The following is a 24,848-nucleotide window of genomic DNA, read 5'->3' on the forward strand; positions in this document are numbered from 1 at the left end:
GGCTGTGTGTGTTTGTCCTTAGGATAATTTAGGTTAAGTATTGTGTAAGCTTAGGGACTGATGACCTTAGGAGTTAAGTCCCATAAGATTTCACACACATTTGAAATGTTTTTGGTGCTGAGAGTGTACCGCGAGTGCGTAGACTGCCACCGATTGTAACAGTGGATAGACGGGCAAATGATTAGTGAATTCGTTGCTAGGTAACAAAATTATGTGAGCAGCCATACTATGCAGTACCACTATGGCACTGAGAAGAACAGGGGCCACCATCCCACCTATGTAAAACAGTACGTCGCATTTCACAGACCGAAAGGTTATTCATAAATACCACCGGGAAATCAGAACGCGGCTGCGCAAAAACTACATGACATAAAGAAAAATGACACATATGAATGCACGTTTGAATGCACGGAGCGTCTCTCAAAGTTTCGATTCGTATTACGCGTCGTGGCGTATTTGCAGAGCGCAGCACCCTAGGGAGCAGAACATGTAGACAAATCATCCGTTCCGCATTGCCGCATCGAATTAGTTGGCGCCTGCAGATAGATTCCCAAAGCGGTCTGCTGATACAGCTTCCGAGCTGTCACAAACAGTGCTCATAGTAACCACCTGCAATGTGAGTTAAAAACTTGGAGAAATGTTCTATCCCCTGATATGTGTCTATTTTATGTATGTCTTTTAGTTTTCCGAAATCCCAGAAGTATTCATGAATAACACTGTACACTAGCACTGCCAGAGGCTCCACGACTGATATTTCACGGTACACGTTAGTATGCACTAATGGCAAGCTATGAGCATTCCGGTTGGTAAAACGGCAACATCCAGGCCGGTTGCTGATGTGTAAATGTGATGAAACGGAGCTTCTGATATGTTTCCTCTCGTCTTTCATCAGCGAATGATACGCGACGAATCTACTTTCCTATCGCGTGTAAAAGTACCCTGTAGGCGATGTATGCCTTCAGCAAGACAACGCCCCATTCCATTGTTCACAAATGAAAATGATGCCTGTATTGATCCCCTCTCCAGACTTCACTCGTACTGAGCTCATCTGGGACGCTATCGAGCAATATATGCACGCACTGGATCCATCTCTGAGAAATCTGATATTGGTAGGTATTAGATTAAGATGATTTCTTAAATTTTAAGTGTATCGTGAAGTGAATGCCACGATACGTTACCGTCATTATCATTGCGAAATCGGCTGCTACACTCTACTTAGAACATGTGGGTACTTTACTTGCACGAAAGAAGAGGAAGCGCACTATCAGACGTACACTAACGATTGAGAAGCTGATACATCAATAAGGTTCAAATGGCTCTAAGTACTATGGGACTAAAAATCTGAGGTCATCAGCGCCCTAAACTTAGAACTAATTAAACCTAACTAACCTAAGGGCATCACACACACACACACACACACACACACACACACCCATGCCTGAAGCAGGATTCGAACCTGCGACCGTAGCAGCAGAGCGGTTCTGGACTGAAGCGCCTAGAACCGCTCGGTCACAGAGCCGGCCACATGTGAAAAAATTAACTGTACAGCCCAGGTTAGGTTAATGACAAGGCACAAATGATTAGGGTTAAGGCACAAATGATTAGGGTTAAGGCACAAATAGTTAGGGTTTTAAAACTGTACATGAGCTCGGACTGTGATTTCAGCATGGAGTGAAGCCCTATGTGGTGCAGTCTGAGCCTCCAAAAGTCTATTCCGACGATTCTGTGACATCTCCGTCGTCGGGACGTAAAACCCTAATATTCCTTCCTTCCCTTCTATTAAGTCTACGGTTCTACCATTCAGCCAGTCACTTGAAACTTGACCCTATAGAAACGCGCCTAATAACCGCAGTACATTAAACTACGACCCTGTGTCAAATCAGCTGAGCGACTACCACTGAATCACGCAGAGTGCTCAGTCGCTGGACCGCATATTGCAAAGTACACCCTGACAAGAGGCGCCTTCCCACTCTGTCTCACTTTGTGGTGGCGTCGCTCATTTACATTTCTACGTTCGTGTGATACGTGATGCTGACCTAGTCAACTCATTTCCACGTTGATCACTGAATATGTATTGTGTAAGGCCGGGCGCAGATGTTAAACGAAATGCAAAAAATACTCGAGTAAACTGAGCTCACAATAATTTTATTTTTATTCAGCTGTCCGTACGAGTATTTGTGTCAACGACACGACGTTATAAATTACGTCACTATATTACCGTAAGTTATTGAGAGAAAACAAATTAGAGTAATGAAATGCATACCTGAAAATTCCAGAACAAAAATTATTCTGTAAACAATAATAATAATAATAATAATAATTTATGGAGAACGAAAATCTCCTCCGTAAGAATACCACAAACAACGCTCTTGTGAAGTCCAGCTCTCACGAGATACAGAAGGCAGTAAATATCGGCGCAAAGGTTGACGCTGTTTCCTTTACTTCCGAAACACATTCACATAACTGAACAAAGTACGACCTAGACGGATATCAGACCAGCTGTGTGACTGGATTGAAGAGTTTCTAACAAACAGAACACAGCATGCCCATCTTAACGGAGGGAAATCTTCTGACGTAAAAATAACTTCGGGCGCAACCACAGGAGAGTTTTATAGAACCATTACTGTTCACAGTATACCAAAATGGTCTATTGAATAACGTTTCAAGCCGCATTAGGCAGTTCCTGAATGATCCTGTCGTATACAGAGAAGTCTCAGTGGTAAAAAATTGCAGCGAAATCGATAGAGAAATGATACTTGGTGCAGGAATTGACGCGTAACCCATGACAACGAATACAAGATGTTGCGCGTAAACAGGACGAAAGAGTCGTCATTGATTCTCGGACAGTCACTGGAAACATTCAGGTCCATTAAATATCAGGGAGTATGCACACTGAACAATTTAAAATCGAACGGCCATAAAATTAATCGTAGTTAGCGTAGATTCCAGACTGTTATTCACTGGAAGAATCCTCAGAATGTGTAGTCCAGCCACGAAGGAGGCAGCCTTTAAAATCCTCCTCCGACCAATACTTGAGTATTGCTCCACAGACTGGTGTTCTAAGCAGGTACGGCCGATAACGGAAATGGAGAAAATCCTAATAAGAGCAGGACATTTCGTCACAGTTCGTTTAGTAAATTCGAGATCGGCACAGAAATGTTCATCAAACTTCAATGGCAGGCGCTACGAGAGAGGGATGTATCAAGATATGGTTTACTGTTAAAGCTTTGTGATCGTACGTTCATAGAAGAGTCAATTAACATTTTGCTTCCTCTTGCATATAGACCTCGAAGGTAAAATCAGAGAGACTCGAGCTCACACGGGGGCTTAAAAACAGTTCTTCTTCCCGCACACTTTTCTCGACTGAAACGGGAAAAGATTGGCAGTGGTACGTAAGACACACTCTGTAAACTGGCTTGGGGATATACACTGTCCAGTCATATTGATGTGACCATCTATAAAAACTTTAATATCCACATTTTGCACTGCGGACCGCTACAAGACGTGCAGGAAGAGAGTCATTGAGGTTGTGGAATGTACTGACAGGGCTGTGGAGCCATGTCAACTCCAGTGCAGAGGTTTCTCGGTTGAGGATCCATGGCGCTGGACCTGATGGGATACCAGTTCGGTTTTACACCGGTGTACCGTAGGTCTCTAAAAGAGCGTAGCGTTCCAACGGATTGGAAAAGGGCACAGGTTATCCCCGTTTTCAAGAAGGGACGTCGAACAGATGTGCAGAACTATAGACCTATATCTCTAACGTCGATCAGTTGTAGAATTTTGGAACACTTATTATGTTCGAGTATAATGACTTTTCTGGAGACTAGAAATCTACTCTTTAGGAATCAGCATCGGTTTCGAAAAAGACGATCGTGTGAAACCCAGCTCGCGCTATTCGTCCACGAGACTCAGAGGGCCATAGACACGGGTTCCCAGGTAGATGCCGTATTTCTTGACTTCCGCAAGGTGTTCTATACAGTTCCTCACAGTCGTTTAATGAACAAAGTAAGAACATACGGACTATCAGACCAATTTTGTGATTGGATTGACGAGTTCCTAGATAACAGAACGCAGCATGTCATTCTCAATGGAGAGAAGTCTTCCGAAGTGAGAGCGATTTCAGGTGTGCCGCAGGCGAGTGTCGTAGGACCGTTACTATTCACAATGTACATAAATGACCTTGTGGATAACATCGGAAGTTTATTGAGGCTTTTTGCGGATGATGCTGTGGTATATCGAGAGGTTGTAACAATGGAAAATTGTACGGAAATGCAGGAGGATCTGCAACGAATTGACGCATGGTGCAGGGAATGGCAATTGAATCCCAATGTAGACAAGTGTAATGTGCTGCGAATACATAGAAAGAAAGATGCTTTATCATTTAGCTACAAAATAGCAGGTCAGCAACTGGAAGCAGTTAATTCCATAAATTATCTGGGAGTAGGCATTAGGAGTGATTTAAATTGGAATGATCATATAAAGTTGATCGTCGGTAAAGCGGATGCCAGACCGAGATTCATTGGAAGAATCCTAAGGAAATGCAATCCGAAAACAAAGGAAGTAGGTTATAGTACAGTTGTTCGCCCACTGCTTGAATATTGCTCACCAGTGTGGGATTCGCACCAGATAGGGTTGATAGAAGAGATAGAGAAGATCCAACGGAGAGCAGCGCGCTTCGTTACAGGATCATTTAGTAATCACGAAAGCGTTACGGAGATGGTAGATAAACTCCAGTGGAAGACTCTACAGGAGAGACGCTCAGTAGCTCGGTACGGGCTTTTGTTGAAGTTTCGAGAACATACCTTCACCGAGGAGACAATCAGTATACTGCTCCTTCCTACGTATATCTCGCGAAGAGACCATGAGGATAAAATCAAAGAGCCCACACAGTGGCGTACCGACAGTTTTTTCTTTCCATGAACAATACGAGACTGGAATAGAAGGGAGAACCGATAGAGGTACTCAAAGTACCCTCCGCCACACACTGTCAGGTGGCTTGCGGAGTATGGATGTAGATGTAGATCGAGGTGGTCCCACAGATTCTCGATTGGGTATAGATCCGGGGAGGCTGGTGGCCAGGCCGTACGGTAAGCAAATCCTTGTGCTCTTCGCACGTACACTGCGTGACACGTTGCATTGTCACGCTAGTAAATCTCATTGTGCCGAGTGAAAACAGACTGCGTACAGCGGTGGACGTGTTCCCCAAGGTTACGTGCATACTTACGTTGGTCCATTTTGCCCTTCAGAACGAAAAGATCACCCAGGGAATACCCTCCGGCCTGGACCCTTTCCACGATTGTTGCAAGGTGTTTGCTTTCAGATGTTTCGCGCCATACATGCCAACGGCCATATGTCCGCTGGAGCATAAGACGCGAGTCACCTAATACTGCTGCCTCAGAAGACTTCCAGTTGCAGTGATGATGATGAGGTCCCACGACCGTAATGGGGATGAATGATGATGATGAAGACGACACAACAACACCCAGTCGTCTCGAGGCAGGAAAAATCCCTGACCCCGCCGGGAACCGAACCCGGGACCCCGAGCGCGGGAAGCGAGAACGCAACCGCAAGACCACGAGCTGCGGATCTAGTTGCGGTACTGGTGTGCAAATTCTGGCCTTCGTCGCTGATGAATAGCAGTCAGTATGGCTGCACGAGCAAGATGCCTGCTGCGGAGGCTCATACGCAGCAATATTCGCTGAACCGTCATTGACGAGACTCTCTTGGTAACCTCTTGGTTCATCTGGGCGATCAATTGCTCAACAGTTGCACATCTGTTCGCCCGTATACATCTCTGCAGCCGTCGTTCAGCCCTGTCATCTACGGCCCGTGGTGCACCACATTTGCCACTGTCCCGGCTTTGGATAGCGCCATTTCTCCATGCCCAGTATACTTCAACCACGGCGGCATGCGAACAGTCTACTAACTTAGCAGTTTCGGAAACGCTTTCACCTGTGGCCTGAAAGACGTCATATAAATCGCTCCGTTTCCGCATTACGAGATGGACTGCTCTGTTTTCCTCGTGCCCCCGCGTGCTTCATACAGCTTCCACCGATATTGGTTCCACTTACTATCTGTGAGTGGTTATTGCACATTGGCGTCGAACATAGACGGTTGTCATATTAATGTGACTGGACCGTATAGGTCTAGATATACATATACAGATTGTTCATGTGTAATTAATCATTTCCTCGACGTCATTTACTGTGTCTTCATGACAACGGTGAGCGCTGTCAATATAAGTCTCGTTTGAGAAAGTCGTAACTGCCCAGAATATTTTTGCTTGGCGTTTCCTGTTGGGCTACGCAGAAGCTGCGCTGGTTTTTGGTTTTCGACTGAGATAAGGACACGTCAATGTCAAACCGCTTGTTCACTCCCTATGTGCCACTGTATTGATCGACTTCCATAAAACTTGTCACTGCGTAGGTTTCGAAAAACAGGGGCGAAATGATACGTCGTGACAAATGGAGTCTTAGTAATGCGAAAAATTCTCGTTCCTTTTGTTTCGTGGTAACAGGTGACAGTAGTTACTTGGATAATAGGTTCGCGAGAGAGTTGTAACAATGGTTGGGAGCTAACATCCCCAAAGATGTTCGGCCTCACATGCGGTTCCTCTTCGTCGAAATGTCTTGGCTCAAACTCGTCTAGGGGTTGAACCGCACCTGTCGCATTACACGCCCTAAGTTAGACACTTGTGACCCTTTGGTTAAATTGTCTGGCTAATGGCAAGTTCGCGAAATACAAAGTTAACATAGCATATAATAACAGTAATAATACGAGTAATATCGGGAACTAAATTAACGACCCATAAATGATGTAGGCCACACATTTGCTATTTGGTTCGAATAATTTTTATTCAGAAAGCAAACTAATAGCTGAAGTGGTCGTATTTAGAGTTACTGTTACACTCTAGCGCATATCCATTTGACACAATTCGATCATTCACGATCTCATCGTGAATTACCAGTCCATCTCGTTAACTACGCGAAATGTTAGAGTTCACACAAGGCGTGCTACTGCTCACCGCTCAGAGACTAAAGTCCCGCGATACCACACAACGCGAAATTTTCTAAGTCGTTTCACTTCCTAGCTGCCTAAAGATCGGCTGTCCGCTTTCGTGTCTTAGTCCGAACTACCCTTTGGTGTCTCCAGCCGAACTCTACCCTTTGGTGTCTAGACCAGAACTGTCCTACCCGTCTCCGACCGCGTTTCCCGCGCCGAACATCTTCGCTCAACTGACTAGCGCAGTTCCCTTTCCTGCATCCGCCCATCTGAGCTTATTCTACATTATTTTACATTTTAACATATTTAAATAAGGAAAGCTCGAGCACTTTCACGTTCTAAATAAAGTAACAATAATATCCACTGTTAAATTCTTTTACATAAAACCAATACAATTTCCTTCTTAACTTTGAATATCACAGGCAGTAGCCTTGCACCAATGTGCTTTCTGATAATAAAATAAAGAACAAAAGTAACTACTATGCACTAAACTTTACAACAAATATTCTATTACCTAATGAATGATTCGATAAGGTGTCATGCTGTCATCGTTCAATGTGTTCCTTGTGGAGGAAATGATGATCTGATGCTTAACTGAAAATAGTGATAATTTAAGTTTACTATATCTTTTAAACAAATAAGGTTGCAGAGTTGATATTTACAACGTTTGTCATTTGATGCGCTTCTATATGAAATGTCGATCGTTAAGATCGACTAAAGCGTTCAGATTTTAGCATTCAGGTCTTTGTTACAAAACTTGTGAATTTCACTTTAACAGTAAATCCTAAACTATTATAGACATGATGAATATTCAAGTTTTATTGGCATCACCATAAAAATTTATGAAGGATGGTAGATTAAAATAACTGTGGCTTAATTCCCTGAATTACTACAGAATTAAATAGTATTCATAAACGTTTCCCTTTATGGCAGATCTTAGGTCCGCCGTATTTAACACTGCTACGTCTCCTTGGCCACAAAAGGCTTCTACTGGGTTATCCAATGACGTAGGTTCTCGTCTGTCTCACTCGCACATAACAGCGCTTAGGCCTCAATAGACAATAGACGCCTGTGAGTTTCCCCATCTCGTGGTGAATCTGCACCCATTGTGGCACGCAGTCTTGGACAACAGGGTTCGCTTCACAATTCCTGTAGGCTGATTCTTTCGGCCATATATTTAAATGAGAGCGCAATGCCCGTTAACTCACATGGTCAACAACATTTTTGTTACAAAGAATGTGATCTTCGCTGAGTCGTGGGTGCTGTATTTGAAACCTCGAAAACGGTGCATTTTGATCGTTCTTCTGTGAGTTGAGTTAAATATTCTGCAGATTTAATTGTTGATAGTAATCGGAATGTGTAAAGGAATATGTCACCCAGCAAGAAATTTATTGCGGTTTTTACGTCACGCTAGATAATGAAAGTATGCGATGCTACGCCGCCGTGAGATGAGTGTACTTTGGATACAATAAATTATGCTCTGTTGGAGTAAAGGATGTAACCATTTGACACACTCGCATCACATTTCGGGAAGTAGGGCTCAAATTGAAGTCCGGTCACCAAGATTAAGGTATGCCCGAGGCAGGATTCGAACCTGCAACCGTAGTGCTCGCGCGGTTCCAGACTGTAGCGCCCAGAACCGCTCGGCCACTCCGGCCGGCTCTTCGACCTTGCACTGTGCCCATACGCTAGAAGAAGTTTCGAAGTTTGGTCAGAATAGACCAACTCAGTGACGGTGAAAACATATTTTATTTACAAGCTATCTGACAATTACGTGTTTTGATACTTTAAAACAAGGTATTGCTGGGAATGTATAACACGTTCATACCATCAGATACATGGATAAGATTTGTTTTTATGTTATATTGTAGGTAAACGAGAGTAATTGATTAATTAATAACAGAAGGGCAATATTAATTTCCCAGCAGCTCAGTCTTTTCCATGGGCGGAAAAAATGAAAGCTCTAGAATTAATGAGGACCTGTCGTTCACTCTTGACAATACATTCAGATTTTGGTAATGACAGCGTAACTGGTCATAAATCACTTAAAGGTATGAAAATTAGAAACACAAAAGCACTTCTTTAAAGGCTGCATGCAAAATAATTTCGACTCGACACAAGCTCCAGCTATTGAGTAAATTGCTGTTTGTACTTTGAGACACAATGAATGATAGCTCGAAATTTTGGACGATAAAGAATGAATATTCGTGTTTATAACACGTGACTATATTTGGCATACACGTGTAATTTTTGTACCCGACATTTGTAGTTCTTATTTATTCGTGTTTAGTTCTTAGTGCAGATTTGCTGTCGCAACCTGAACGGTGACATTACTGCCCAACTGAAACTTGTCAGTTGACGTCGTATTGGAAACTGTACCACAACCGTTTCTGCTGCAGCGTGTGGAAACGGTAACTTTCGGCACCACAGTAGTTCGGACCGTCATTCCAGTTACCGGGTTACTGTAGTTGTGTTTGGCAAACCGGCTTTATAAAGTGGACACTGTCGGCTTGAGTTCCGTACTAATACAGCTACTGCGGCAGGGCACATCATACAGCCGGGTTGCGTCTTGAGCAGCGCTTATTATACCTCCTAACGCCAATCCCGGCAAGAAACACGTGGGCAGTAGTTGTGTGAGGCGTGCACCCCTCGCCAGTAGAGCATTTGCGGTGGCGGTGTTGCCAACAGTCCCCCTGTGAGCCTTGCGCGAGGGGAGCGTTGACCTGGAATCCCCTCGTATTTGGCGCAGTGTGTCGCAGCGGCCCCCCGTCATGGAATGAACAGACAACGTTAGCCATGCAATTGTTCTGTAAAAGCTAGCGGCATCTACGAGTAATATTTGCTGCACCTCCGGAGGAAATCAGGCCAATTCAAAACGATTATAGCGATTACAAACTGCTACAACTATTTAACCCGCAGCGATACATCGACAACAATTACAGAGTGTGAAAAAAAAGAAAAAATCAGAAATCTATCGTTGCGCAAGCGCAGTGAATCGGAAGCCGACGCGTCCGCAGTGATGTAAAAGTGAGAAGTTCCGTGTCGTAAGTGAGAACTGCGCATCCCATACAGAAGGTATTCGACTTGTAATAAATTAAAGCCCCTACACACACATCTATTTATTAGCCTACCGACCAACTGACCAATTCAGAGGCACCCTATGCACATCCCGACCGACTCCACTCAGCGATTACAACGCCGCCCTGTTGTTTCGATTTACTTATCTCAGGTTTTTTTCAGTTAATGTTCTACGAGATCCCGCTTGGTTTTACTTAGCGGGGTTTTGCCTTGGCTTTTTGAGAGGTAACAAGGCCAAAAAAGTCCCAGAGAAAGCTGTGGGCAATGAAGCGGCTAAACCATGAAAAAAAAATCACTCATTTTCTGTTACTTAAGTAGCTGGGGGCCGATATTCCTAATTATCCAAGAATGGATTAATCATGCATTTCAGGACTGCTGAACATCATAAAACCATTATTAACGAAAAAGAATACAGTCACGAGAGAGGCTGTCAGCTACATTACGATTTCTAGCCACTTACAGAAGTAAGAGTGCATCCAATCCAGTGCTGTCGTATCCCCACAATTATGATTCTTGAAACCTACAAAGTGATTTATAGCTGACTCAGGAAACACATTATGGTAAAGTAAAATAAATAAAACAATAGACTTTCATGTGAACTTATTAATTTATTTATGTACATAGCATAAAAGATGGTCTTTAAGCTAAGAAACTCATTTCAAATTCGAAGCCGAAAGACTACGCATGGTAGTAGCGCAGGTCAGCTAATAAGTACAGTAACACATACATAAGAAATGAAGCATTTAGCAGCTGTCAGACGTGAAAAGAAATCCCACACTTTCCGTTTAAGTCAGAAATACAGAAGGTCGACGATCTTTTATTCTCTCTATGTGCCACACGAAACTATTATGGCTTCGTCAGAAAATGAAAAAAGTGCTTCATTTCTTGCATCTGTATTGCTATACTTCTCGCACGACGTGTGCAACAAACACCTACAGTCATTAAATTTCTCCAGAAACTCTGTCTTTAGAGTTTCATCCGGCTCGCACCCAGTAATGTTTATTATAGAATAGCGTTCACTCCTGCGCGCGGTGACATGAGAGTAAAGACAAACGACCGTCGGGCGGTTGGCGCGAAAGCGCTACACACGGCACGATTTGTTAAGTGGAGTGGTGGGCTGATCCTACCATGGTGATATCCCAGCAAGAAAACTTCGTCCGTCGGTCGATCAAAACGACTACACACAAGTCCAGTTTGTCGGTCGATCAGTTGGTGCATGTATAGGGCGCTTTAGCAGTTGTCGTTCTGTAATCGAAATGCAGGGAAGATCTCGTCAGCGATACAATCAAGCACTTCCAACGCCAAAAACATTCGCAGATGGCGTCGAAAATTTGACGAAACACGGTGCTTTGCAAATGAAAATATACCGGACGGTAACGTGTATCAGCGCAAAACGTTGACTCTCGTATTTATTTGAACATAGTCCACGGAAATCCACGTATGAAGGCAGTAGGGACGTACAAATGCTATAACAACGGTTTAGCATATTCTCTAAACTAACCTGAAAATGAATTCGTACGTAATTAAAATTTTACAGGCATTGAAACTCGAAGACCAAGTAAAACGTAAGAACTATGCCATGGCAATGCTGGAAGCAATGGAGGAAGAAACATTTGCTGCACGTCTCACTTTTAGTGATGATGAAACTTTCCACACCATCCTAATATGAGATAGTGTGTTACCATTGGAGCAGACAAGGGAAGAGGATGCAGAAGATCACGGAAAAAGAACGGGAGAAAGGAAGAGAAATAATGAAGAGATTCCAGGAGGAGAAGAGGCAAAAGCAATCCAAGAAGGGATTAGCCGTGCTCATACAGGGACCGTTACACAAGAAGAACAACAGCAGAGTTACACTCAGAAAGTTAATGTATTCTATGTGATGTCAATAAAAAAAATGTACGGCCTTTTTTTTCCTCATTCAGAAAAGTGTTTCAACATAGATTTACCTTAGCTGCTGGAGCAATGGTTGCTGTCACCAATTAACATTGATTACATCTGTCAGGAAGATGGAGTACACCCACATTGGGATATGGGCGTTCACAGATTTTTAAATCATCTTCCAGCCTACTGGATCAGTCGTACTGGACGTGACGATGCTATGCCCTACTCATGGTCTCCTAAATGTCCATACCTGATATCTACGGATTTTTTTTTTTGTGCGGCCACGTGCAAGACGTCGTGTGTGCGCGTTCTTTGCCGAAAACGATTCTAGAACGCAAAATGCGCATTTCTAATGCGCTCCTATCGGTGGCACCATATAGGCTTCAGAATGTATGACGTGAAATGTGTTTTGGCTTCGATGTTGTCCGTGTAACCAAGGGGTGTACCACAGAGCACGTATAAAGTAGGTAAAAACGTTCTTGCTCTTTCTTTTATATTCTCTGTCATTCTTATCAATGTATCACTATGCTTAAATAGTTATCCCATTCTGTAATCGCTATATTCATTTTGATTTGCCCAGCACATTTAGTGACCAGGCGGATGGTATTAGTTTCAGTCCCAAACTGTTCACAGTTGGGAATGAGGAAATTCTATCCAGAAAAAAAAAAAAAATAAAAAAAAATTGCAGTAATATCCAGATATATCTTGACAAAATGAAAGACTGGCGATTAGCTCTTAACATGGATAAATGCAGTGTTGTACACTTTATAAAACGTAAACTCGTGGCATCCTTTGACTAACGAGTCACGAATATAGTCTATTGTATCATATAAAATTTTGGGAGTAGCCATATGTTATATGAAATGGTACAACCATATAGATATGACACTCAGCAAAGCAAATGCCAAGCTGCCATTCCTTGCTAGATTACTGGGTAACGGCAGCTAATCAACAAAATCAATTGCAAATGCAACACTTGCACAGGAGGTATACAAAAATATGGGAACACCAGAAACTCAACACATTACCATGTGTAATATGGTGTAGGAAAACCGTTGGCGTTCAGAACAGCTTCCAGTCATCTTGGAATGGAGAAGTATGGGTCCTGTATGATTTTCAAGGGAATTGTAAACCATTCTTGTTGCAAAATAGTGGTTAGGTCAGTTAATGATGATGGAGGTGGATAGTAATCATGCATCCATCGTTTCAAACTAGATCACAAGGGCTCAATAATATTGAGGCCAGGGGAGATACGATAGTTCATCCTCGTGCTCACAAAACCACTCCTGGACAATGCGAGCTGTGTCAACAGAGATCCTGCCATGTATGGACACAGCATCACCACTGGGAAACAAACATTGTTCCGTGGGATGGACCTGATCAGTCGAAATTGTCATATAATTCTTGGAAGTAGTGCAGCCTTGCAGAGCGACCTTGGGGCTCATGAAATACCATGACATTCCTCCCAGATAATCACTAAAGCTCGACATGTTTCACTTTTGGGACATAAACTCGGCCAGAAGTTGGAAACAGCGTGAAACAAGACTCATCCAACCAAATGACATTCTTAGATTGTCCAGGATTTATGGCTTGGGCACAATGTTTCCGTGTCATAGTCATTTGCATCACTAATGAGTGGTTTTGGAATTCCAGCTTGCACTACAGTTACCAGTTTATGGATGTTCCTTCGTGTCGTTTTTGTGTTGGAGTAGTACACGAGTGTGACATTCAGCTCTGCAGTGACTTTTGCAGCTGTTGCCCTCTTATTTTTCGTCACAATTCTCTTCAGTGCCTTTCCATTATGATCACTAAACACACACTTTTGTCAGCATTGTGACGTAGTGGATGATGTTTTCCAGCTTTACCTGTATGCTGCATAAAGCTTCAATACAGTGGCTCTTGAAACACCTAAACCTACGTTGGTTATGGAAGCATCCACCATATGAGCACCAACAATTTCACCATGTTTGAAAGCAATGAGCTCTGATATAATACACTCACAACTATATACACAGAACACAATTTCGACTACAACAGCCAATTGCAATATATTGAGGACATTGCACAGGTGCCATTTGCAATCAAATAAAACAGTGCAACCTGCAGGCTTGGCTAGCATCAGCATTCATGTACAGCCATGCCTTTCTTTTGATGTTTACATATTTTTGCCTACCTCCTTTTGGTCCCCATAAGCTAACTGAATAATGTGCAAGTAAATGGGACAAATATCAAGTACTCAAACTGTGTCCATCCATCTGGACTTTGTTTTCTGTGGTACCATAAACTGATTAATGTGAATGCTGGATTGATAATGACCTTGGGAAATTAAACCCTGATCTTGTTTGTTTCTGTATCAAGTAGGGTTACCTGGGGACACTGCATGTAGACAACGAACGTTGGTGCAAATAGTCATCTTGAGTAGCAGGAGAATGCAACAATATCTCTAGTCTTTAAAAAAATTTCACCAGAGACACTTGAAGGGAGTTATTATAAGAACTTCCTTTCAGGGCAGAAACTATAAATATTCTTCAACCCACCATGTATCAATCTCATAGAAATTGTGGAAATAAATGTAGACAAATAAGAGCTCATACGAAGGTGAACATGTAGACATTGTCCTAATGCTGCATTTTTTTAATCGAACAGAAAGAAATCTTAATAAACAGTATAATAGTAAGTGCAGCGTCTCTGCCACACACTTCATAGTGATTTGAAGAGTGTTAGCTCCTAACATTTTGTTCACAACTTTTCTTTTGGGTGAGAGGGGAGGGGGTGAGAGATTGGGTCAGAGGTTATTATGACTACCTCCTACAGGTGACATCTACAACATGTATCTTGATGTACATGTTATGCGCTGGTGATAGAGATTCAGACACACTGCCAGTACAATTTTCACTGTTGTACTAGGTGAAGGGGGCATTTTATGTATACAGCAAGGACTGTCTTGAACACATGGGTCAGAATTTGAGTCTCAGTCTGGAACAAAATTTTAATCTATCTAGAAGTTCCAGTATAGCATACACTTCTCTACAAAGTGGAAGATTCATTCCAAAAAAAAGTTCCATCCATGTTTGAGGCTGAATGATGCATTCTTTTAAAATCCCAATTTTCATCCACCACCATGTACAAAATAAATTCTTGTTTGGACTTGAGACGTATTGTTTCTGCTAAGAAAATGCCATCATCTTGTATGTGCATTGTCAGAATGAGGGATGAGCACTGAGGAACTGGCAACTTTACAGGATTTTTAAATCACTTTAGGCAGATCTCCCATCAGCTTATACCGCAAAATGCTCATTCCCCAACTTCTTGTATATTTTTGGCAAAATAAAAGTCCTCAAGTACATATTCCCATAAAATTCAACTCCACTCCATTATAAAAATGTTGTATTGAACTGTTACTGAAATCTTAGACACATGTATGGTTACTATTATTACCATTTCATGTATAGAAAACACTTACTGTGTGGACACTACCATTAATGATGCCAGATTGCTTTTTGGGGAAAATGTTGACAACTCATTTGTTATGAATAATTTTTTTCCCAAAACTAATGCAACAGCAATCAAGGAGACCCACGCAAAGCTCTGAATCCTTAAATCATGACCCAGGAGTACAAATGTTATCAAATCTCCCAAGTTGTCACAGCATAGACTGTCCTTATCAAATCCACAGGTCTCAATTTCTGCACACACCTGATTCCTGCCTGTGGAATCTCTGCCATCCTCACTCTCTTCTTCTCAACCTGTCTGAAAGTACTAAATCACCTTCTCCCCTCCTGTGTCACTTTGATAACTCTCCATGATACTAATAATGAATCCTATTCCATTTCCATGCCAAAAAGTAACAGACTCACCTTTACCATTAAGTCTGTTGAAACCCCCATTCATTTCCTCGAAAATCCAAAGACATTACCTGATTAGATGTCCCCCCCCCCCCCCCCTCCCGGTAGCTGAGTGGTCAGCGTTGCAGAATGTCAATCCTAAGGGCCCGGGTTCGATTCCTGGCTGGGTTGGAGATTTTCTCTGCTCTGCTCAGGGGCTAGGTGTTGTGTTGTCCTAATCATCATGATTCCATCCCCATTGATGCGCAAGATGCCGAATTGGCATCAAATCGAAAGACTTGCACCCAGCGAACAGTCTACCCAACGGAAGGCCCTAGTCACATGACGATGACCTGATTAGATACAAAAATTATACAAAACATTTGCCAACTTGAACTTCCAAACACTACAGCCAAATATTCCTAGATCCCCTATTCACTTTCCTCCTCACCATAACAGCTACCCTACATCCATTGCAATGTAACCTATCTACTTCCCCACCATACTCCCTGAAAATTCAGAATGGTGTGGCAAAGGCACAACATTATTTTTCTCTTTTCTACAACCGTACCAAACCATTCATATATCTCACTAAAACCTGACATAGTGGTCACGATCCTGTGGCTTACTACTCACTCCTCTGCAGCAACTAACCCCTTCCCAACAACCCAAGGAAAAACAATCTTTCTACCTCTAAGACATCATTTCAGTCTTGTATAGAACCACCCGTAACATTGGTTTCCACTGCAACTTATGGAATAATTCAGAAGTTCTCTTTTTCCTAAAAGTCAACAAACCACCGCCATAGAAACCTCTTCCTATTGACCTGGAACCTTCGCTCCTTAAAACCATCCTGGCTTTTTCTGCTGCACCTAGTCCACCAACACAAGGGAATATATCCTCACAGTTCTTATTCACAGTCACCAATACTGTGACTACATGTGACACTGAGATCTCCTGTTGAAACTTGTCTGGTATACCCTTCCAGTCAATTGCATCAGCTTATTTGCATCCATCCTAATGGGTGGATGTCTTGTGTAACAACAAATAACATTGTGCCCCCCATATCTGTCATAGCACAACTCCTTTATCTTCCTTTATCCTCCATACACCAAAGCTGCGATTAGTGAACAGTGCACTGTCCATTCATCACATCAATTACTTTTTTTTCCACCTCTACAATTTAACTCACAAAATTTGTGACCATTTGATCCACCTAGTTAAAACTCTGAAATATCTAGGACAACACACCATCAAAAATAATTTACAATTCCCCCCCCCCCCCCTGCAAAAAAACTGTGAAGACCAATCAGACAAATGTGAGAACAAAATCAAAATCTCATGACTGTAATTCACGTGTACAAGACTTATTCATTCCCTTCTTATACAAGCAAATGTAGGGATTTCTGCTTCTTCCATGCTCTATCACTCCTTACAAATCCTTGAATGACACCCACTCAGTCTTGCATTTTGTATCCATTTACTTTTGCTTCCTATATCCTGCATCACCTTATAAAGTGCCTGCACACCTTCATACAGCTAGAACATTTTTGCCTGAGCTTTGTTTTCTGTTAACCTGAATCCCAACATCCCACTCTATCTCCCTTCATTGAGAATTCTGACTTGTTGCCATTTCTGTATCAACACATCTCACCTTCCCCTATCTAAAAGCACTCAATATCCTCACAAGGGGTAATTTTAATGATGTTTTCCTCTCATGCTGTGAAATCATCCCTGAAATCTGCCCATACTATCAACTGTAACTTCTCCTACATGCCAAATAAAGGCTCCAAGCCAACATTATTCTTTTTAGGTGCAATCCTACCCACTTTTGTCACCTATGATCCAACTACCAGTTTCTTCCCTTGTACACATTCCACACCCTCTTTCACATAACACCCTTTGCAATTACATCCACAGTTACAAAATGTTACGAGGCACTCTCACCACAATCATCTCCATAGGTCACAGAAGTACACACATTACACTATGCTCTATTTTAAAACTTATTGAATGATGTTTTATGACCGTAAGGTATACTTAATGTATTTTTCGTCCTGATTTAAAATTTGATTTGAGTTCTGTACCTTGTCCAATTTTTGTACAAATCACATTTGAAGCTGTAGCTGAAATAACATTTTTTTCTAACAGTGAATTTTTTTATCCCATTAAAAGTAAATTATTTACTTTCTTATGTTGTATAGAATCACTACATACTGCATTAAAGTATACAGTGGTATTTGTTCCCTTAAAAATGCTAAAAATTATTACAAAAGCATGACACATGTATGACGGTTTAATTTCCCTTTGCTGATGTCACTGCATCAAGTTACGAGGCGTGTTTTTTAAGTAAGTACCGTTTTGAAATTAAAAAAAGACGTGCAGAGAGATCTCAATAATTTTATTTTTACATGAAAGCCTGTACCTTAATCTACGCACTGACGCCATTACAGTCTGATTCTTCCTTGTTTACACTGTGTACAGAGTGTTTAAGATGCCTCCGATAATCGTGAGTCCCGCTGCCTGTGAAGTACAGGCTGTTATAAGATTTCTTAGTGCTTAAGGCCTAAAAGTGATCGACATTCATCACGAGATCTGTGCAGTTTACAGACAAAATATTACGTGTGATGGAATGGTAAGAAAGTGGGTGAGAGCATTTAAATATGGCCATGCAAATGTGCATGATGAACAACGGAGTGGGCGTCCTTTGGTCGTTAATGAAAGTTTGGTGCAGGAAGTGGACAATAAGGCAAGAGAAAACAGATGCTTTATGATTTCCTCCTTGTGGGATGACTTTCCTAATGTTTCTCGTAGTGTTTTGTATGGCACTGTGACTGAGCATTTGAATTACCGCAAATTGGGCGCATGTTGGGTACCAAAAATGTTGACGGATGCGCACAAAACCAAACATTTAGACAGTGCATTGACTTTCCTTGAGCAGTACACAATGACGGTGATGATTTCTTAAGCCAAATTGTTATGGGTGGCCTATGTCACACCAGAATCAAAGCAACAGTCCATGGAAGTTGAGCAAGGGCATCATTTTGCTGCAAGACAATGCCCGTCCACATGTGGCTAATCAGACCAAAGATCTCATCACATCTTTTCGATGGGAAACTCTAGATCATCCTCCATACAGCCCCGATCTTGCGCCCAGTGACTACCATCTGTTCCTGCACTTGAAGAAACACCTGGGTGGTCAGCATCTTCAAGACGATGACGAAGTCAAAACAGTGGTGATGCAGTGGTTAACAAGTCAGGTGGCAGACTTCTATGAGGAGGGTATTCGAAAACTGGTACAACATTATGACAAGTGCCTCAATATTGATGGAAATTATGTAGAAAAGTAGATTAAGGTACAGGCTTTCATGTAAAAATAAAACTATTGAGATATCTTAGCACATCTTTTTTTAATTTCAAAACAGTACTTACTTAAAAAACATGCCTCATATTTCTGACATGGGGTGTAACTTCTCTTCTTTGATTGACTCCTTTCACCAGTGTCATCTCCCTTTGCATGAAACAGTAGTCAGCCTTCATGTATGTATTCCATCTTCCCTGGCATCTCTTTTCCACCTCCTTGATGTCCTGGTGGAACCATTCCTCATGTTCTTCACTGACATTGCCAAGGTTCACATGGAAGAAATCAGTACATGAATATAGAAAATGAAGCTTCACACTCATGGCACAACCTAATTGTTTTACCTGTGATTTTATAATTTTCCTGCTTTTTGTTGTCCAAAAAGTTGGGAACTACTTCTTTAAACAAAACCCAAGCCCTTCTTTCTACTGGATTCATTGTACTTTCATTAAATTTCTGATTTTCTGCCCCACAAAGACCCCGTCATTGCTATCTTTTGAGGGTTCTTCAGTGAACTGTTTCATTAATCCGAGAGAATGTAATAATATCTTGCTTGGTTGAACATTTGGTTCATTTATCGTATTCTGTGGGCTGGATTGGAGAGTTTTTCTTTCAGGCTTGTCTTTAGCTCGACTGTCCCAATCACAAATGTAGCATGGCATTTTTGTGTAGCCACATTGTTGGCCAAGTAATATGCCAACTGCTTTCAGATCCTCACATATTGACCAAGGATATTTTTGATAGTTCACATATTTCAACATAGCTTTGAGGTTTTCATATGTCTCCTTATGGTGTCTCAATGGGCAACAGGTAATGAGCCAAACAAATTTCCGCTATGTAAAAATACATATTTCAGGCTACATTTTGACAAGTCTGTGAACAACCTCCACTGACGTGGATCATTAGTGTCATTAAAGAAATTCAATAAACCATTAATATCACAACAAAAAACCAGATGATCTTCTTCTTTAAAAAACTTTATCAACTCCTTTTGTCCGGTCTTGTATCAAGAGAATCATATCCTGGGTAGTAAAAGATGGTTTGCTTTCAGTCATGAACTAAGTAGTTTGTCGGATTCAAGTCATGAGTTAAGTCATTTGGTTTATTTTAACTCAAAGTTGTGCTGCAGAATCTTCTTCCAGCTTGTAATCATCAGCATCGTGGCATTCATCTTCTGCACTGCTCTCCTCTTGCAAATCTTCAAGGATGGTAGGTGCAATTGGAATAGGGAGAGATTCAGTATACATTAACTTGTCATAAAGCTGAAGAACTATTAGAATATTTCATATCCTTCCTACTTCAGTGTTACTCATACAAAAATGACAATCATATACCTGACTTTATGGCTCCCTCCAAACGATGGGAATTGCAAAAGACATTGATTTCCTCTTCTCATTTTTCCAGTCACAGTCCCTTAGCACATGTACAGCACACCTTGTGTGGTCCCCACCTTTTGTCTTGATCACCAAGTCTTACACCGAAGTATGTGTAGTAGACATTTTTCACAAAATTGTTAATTTCCTGTCTTTGTGTAAGAATTATGTAGCTACCACAAACACAACAGAATACATTTGAATTATTCAAACACTTGTGGAAACTTATTTCTAAGAAAGTGCAAAACTACATTTGACAGCACAGATATAACCTCACAACACTGAAGCACTTCAGCAATGTACTAAAGTTTCCCACCTAACAGCCAGATATTTCTTGATGCAATAATTTACCAACAGCCGTATGTATTGTAGAAATTTATTTGATGAACTTCTTATGTGCTACCAGTTTCGGCATTACATTGATGCCATCTTCAGGCCCCACACATCATAGTTGTAAAATCGCTATACACGGAAGGAGCCATATAACTGGATCCGTGAATCAAATCGTTATGCAGCAGCTCTTGGTGGCCAGGCGACAGCCAGATAGGTGGCCATGTACTCCATATAACTAAAATAAAATTTCTCTTACTTGCAATAAAATGTCTCTTTGTGGAACTTAGGTTTAAATGGAAAATGAGTTTACTTGATTTCTGAAAAAACTAGAAGTAACAGAAAAAATTAATAATAGATCTGAAAGCAGCTCAAAAAACTATTCCAGGAACAACAAAAATTTTGCCAATACCGAAAATAATGTTGCATAATGTTTTTCATCTACATTTCATCGTGCCATAGGTTATATTTTTTATGTCAGTCAGTATCATTCATCTCTTTAATTTTTTATATCAAAGGCTGGAAAGTGGCCACCTGCTCACTACTCCTACCCCTTGAAATGAGTGGAATATATTGGAAAAAAAGAAAGAAAAAACTGCTAACAGTAACATCTGTTAAGACAGAGCACTATCTAAGTATGATAACAGCATAGGAAAGAAGAGGTACTGGTCTTATGGCACCAACTGGATACAATTCAGCGGTTGGAATGTTGGGGCCTCTTGCTCTATGCAGAAAATCATTTCAGTGATACTGAATATTCTTTTTATGAGAAACACCCATTTCTTACCTATGAGACTTCTACACTCCTGGAAATGGAAAAAAGAACACATTGACACCGGTGTGTCAGACCCACCATACTTGCTCCGGACACTGCGAGAGGGCTGTACAAGCAATGATCACACGCACGGCACAGCGGACACACCAGGAACCGCGGTGTTGGCCGTCGAATGGCGCTAGCTGCGCAGCATTTGTGCACCGCCGCCGTCAGTGTCCGCCAGTTTGCCGTGGCATACGGAGCTCCATCGCAGTCTTTAACACTGGTAGCATGCCGCGACAGCGTGGACGTGAACCGTATGTGCAGTTGACGGACTTTGAGCGAGGGCGTATAGTGGGCATGCGGGAGGCCGGGTGGACGTACCGCCGAATTGCTCAACACGTGGGGCGTGAGGTCTCCACAGTACATCGATGTTGTCGCCAGTGGTCGGCGGAAGGTGCACGTGCCCGTCGACCTGGGACCGGACCGCAGCGACGCACGGATGCACGCCAAGACCGTAGGATCCTACGCAGTGCCGTAGGGGACCGCACCGCCACTTCCCAGCAAATTAGGGACACTGTTGCTCCTGGGGTATCGGCGAGGACCATTCGCAACTGTCTCCATGAAGCTGGGCTACGGTCCCGCACACCGTTAGGCCGTCTTCCGCTCACGCCCCAACATCGTGCAGCCCGCCTCCAGTGGTGTCGCGACAGGCGTGAATGGAGGGACGAATGGAGACGTGTCGTCTTCAGCGATGAGAGTCGCTTCTGCCTTGGTGCCAATGATGGTCGTATGCATGTTTGGCGCCGTGCAGGTGAGCGCCACAATCAGGACTGCATACGACCGAGGCACACAGGGCCAACACCCGGCATCATGGTGTGGGGAGCGATCTCCTACACTGGCTGTACACCACTGGTGATCGTCGAGGGGACACTGAATAGTGCACGGTACATCCAAACCGTCATCGAACCCATCGTTCTACCATTCCTAGACCGGCAAGGGAACTTGCTGTTCCAACAGGACAATGCACGTCCGCATGTATCCCGTGCCACCCAACGTGCTCTAGAAGGTGTAAGTCAACTACCCTGGCCAGCAAGATCTCCGGATCTGTCCCCCATTGAGCATGTTTGGGACTGGATGAAGCGTCGTCTCACGCGGTCTGCACGTCCAGCACGAACGCTGGTCCAACTGAGGCGCCAGGTGGAAATGGCATGGCAAGCCGTTCCACAGGACTACATCCAGCATCTCTACGATCGTCTCCATGGGAGAATAGCAGCCTGCATTGCTGCGAAAGGTGGATATACGCTGTACTAGTGCCGACATTGTGCATGCTCTGTTGCCTGTGTCTATGTGCCTGTGGTTCTGTCAGTGTGATCATGTGATGTATCTGACCCCAGGAATGTGTCAATAAAGTTTCCCCTTCCTGGGACAATGAATTCACGGTGTTCTTATTTCAATTTCCAGGAGTGTATTTCTGTCTTTCTTTGCCCTCTCCTATGCCTTTCCTGATCCAACTGTCATTAGGCCTTCAGAGGTGGCAGGTTAGTTTGGAAACAAATAGCACATGTCTTTATTGAAGGAATCAGCCTGATTTTTACTCAGAATTGTAATGGGGAACTCAGAACAGGCTTTTTCACCGCATGGTGTCATTTAGTTTCTTTTTCTTTATCAGCTTGCATCCAGATTCATAATGCTCATAGATTCACTGACCATACATACTCACCATGGATATTCTACAATTACTCATTTGCTTCTGCCAGAAATTCCATGTGAATGCAGGTGTTATTTACTTTCTCTGTCTGCCATATGACATGACATTATTCTGCAAATCACAATTGGGTGTGCAGCAGAGGATATATTGTGTACCCTTTTCTCCCACAGTATTTCATTGATGGACGGTGTTGGGGAAGAGCAAATGTTGCTACACTTCCACAGAAGGTACTGTAATTATGAGATATTAGTGTGGGAAGAAATAGTATGATTCTCACCTCATCTTGAAACACATGCTCACAGAATTTTAAGAGCAGTCCTTTCTATGCTGTACACCATATTCCTTGTGATGTCTCTCAATGGGTATTTTTGAGCATATCTGTGAGGCTTTCACGCTAACTGAGCAAACTTGTGATGCATCTTCTGTCTCTCTTCTGTTAATGCAGTTAAGAGTCCAAATTCGACAAATAGTACTCAGGAACTGTCAGATGACATTTTTTGCAAATGTATGAAGTACATTTTGTTAGGATTCTTACAGTATCTGCCTCCCCCGCAACTAAATTTACATGATTATTTCATCTTAATATGATCCAACTCAGGACCTCAAAATATATTTATGGAACTCATGAAGTCACAATTCAGATGGAGAAATCATAGCAGTAAACCTTCTTCCACCTTGCAACAGTGTCAATGTGTGTATATCCTTGTCCATATGCACCCACTGTCTGTCTGTAGGCCCCTACATATTTTTGCATTTCCATCTTTTGTCTACTAATCAGGTGAGTCACAGCCCCAGCTTTCTGTTGTAGATTGTACTGCATTCTGTGCATACCTTTCCTGATTCCCTAATCAGACCAGGTACTGCCTGAAAACTTTACTGAGCTAGTGGATTCTTCTACAACTTGCTGCTGTTAGCTGTTGTGGCATGTTAATACACTAAAAAATTCACTCAATCCTTCAAGTGCATATGCTTTCAGTAGTATTTGCGACACTCACAGATGCTTGAAAGATGCCTCATATTGTTAAGTTTCATTGTTGTACGTTACACCTGACGCCAGACAAATCTGCTTTGAGGAATTAAAATGAATTATTCACTTCAGATGTTATAGCCTAATAGTTATATCTTACAAGGCGGTCATCTAATATTTCAGGACGATGCTCAATGAATATGTATCATCCTACTATATTACTACCCAGTGATGAAATCAATGAGAAAGAAAAAACTAGGGAAGTAGCTATGTATGGACTATATATTATTTATTTGGTCAGGTAAATTATCCATAAAATAAAATATAGAAACATTACATTTGTTTGTTCCACATTCCACAACTTCAGAGACACAATTACAGTTCTTCTAATATAACTCTAATATCTGTGTCACTGTAAGCTTTAGGAATTTAAAATGTGGAGCAAAGTTCTTATTGTTTAAAGTACCACCAATTTCCATTTACTATAACTTTTTTAAATAATATCAAGGGGAATGAGAGAGGATAATAATGGTTCCTAAAATGTATCTCAAGATTAGAAACTTTACA

At 42.1% G+C, this 24,848-nt stretch overlaps 1 protein-coding gene across 1 annotated transcript in view; it reads left to right on the forward strand.

The window, feature by feature from the left end:
- LOC126249251 (titin-like) overlaps positions 1-24,848 on the forward strand; it is a 640,870-nt gene that overhangs the window by 269,896 nt on the left and 346,126 nt on the right. The window lies entirely within an intron of this gene.

The sequence above is a fragment of the Schistocerca nitens genome, chromosome 3 (genome assembly GCF_023898315.1).
Source record: "Schistocerca nitens isolate TAMUIC-IGC-003100 chromosome 3, iqSchNite1.1, whole genome shotgun sequence".
In the NCBI taxonomy this organism is placed as follows: Eukaryota; Metazoa; Arthropoda; class Insecta; order Orthoptera; family Acrididae; genus Schistocerca; species Schistocerca nitens.